Source organism: Acyrthosiphon pisum, chromosome A1 (genome assembly GCF_005508785.2).
Source record: "Acyrthosiphon pisum isolate AL4f chromosome A1, pea_aphid_22Mar2018_4r6ur, whole genome shotgun sequence".
Lineage (NCBI taxonomy): Eukaryota > Metazoa > Arthropoda > Insecta > Hemiptera > Aphididae > Acyrthosiphon > Acyrthosiphon pisum.
The window spans coordinates 41,317,762-41,318,529 of NC_042494.1; positions in this window are offsets into that span (position 1 = coordinate 41,317,762).

The following is a 768-nucleotide window of genomic DNA, read 5'->3' on the forward strand; positions in this document are numbered from 1 at the left end:
AAATATTTGATTTATTTTGAGCTCTTTACGGACATTTTCATTTTCCATTTTTTTTTAGTTTTTTTTCTAAAAATATCAATAAAATTTTATTTGTTGGATAAAAAAGCTTGAAAATTTAATAGAAGGCTCGTAGTATATTGTTTCAAAGGCAGATGAAAAATATTAAAAATCGTTAGTCACAGTTTTTTTTTATAAGCATTTAAAGTTCAAAAAATGACAAAATATGGAAAAATCACGAAAATTTGCAAATTATTTCGAGTTAGAAATTCATAAAAATTTTTCTTTTTAAATCTAAGATATGAAAATGTAATACAAGATTCGTTATAAGATTATCTACCTTTATCAAACAAAAAATATCTATAAGAAAGTCAAATTAAATTTTTATGATCGTTTGAAATTCAAATTTTTACAACATTGGATATTCACTCGATTTCTCATGTAGCGATTTCCTTATTTTGTTGTAATTCAAAAACGAATAACTGCAGATACATGAAAATTTTACTGAATGTTTATATTAGCATTTCCTATACACCATAAAATTTTGAAAATAATTTGATTCTTTTTGAGCTGTGTACAGACATGGTCAGTTTTCAATTTTTTTAGTTTTTTTTTCTATAAATATCAATAAAGTTTTATCTGTTGGGCCAAAAAGTGTATAAATTTAATACAAAGCTCCTGATATATTGTTACAATATCAGTTGAAAAATATTAAAAATACATAGGCACAATTTTTTTTTATAAGCATTTAAAGATCAAATTTTGACAAAA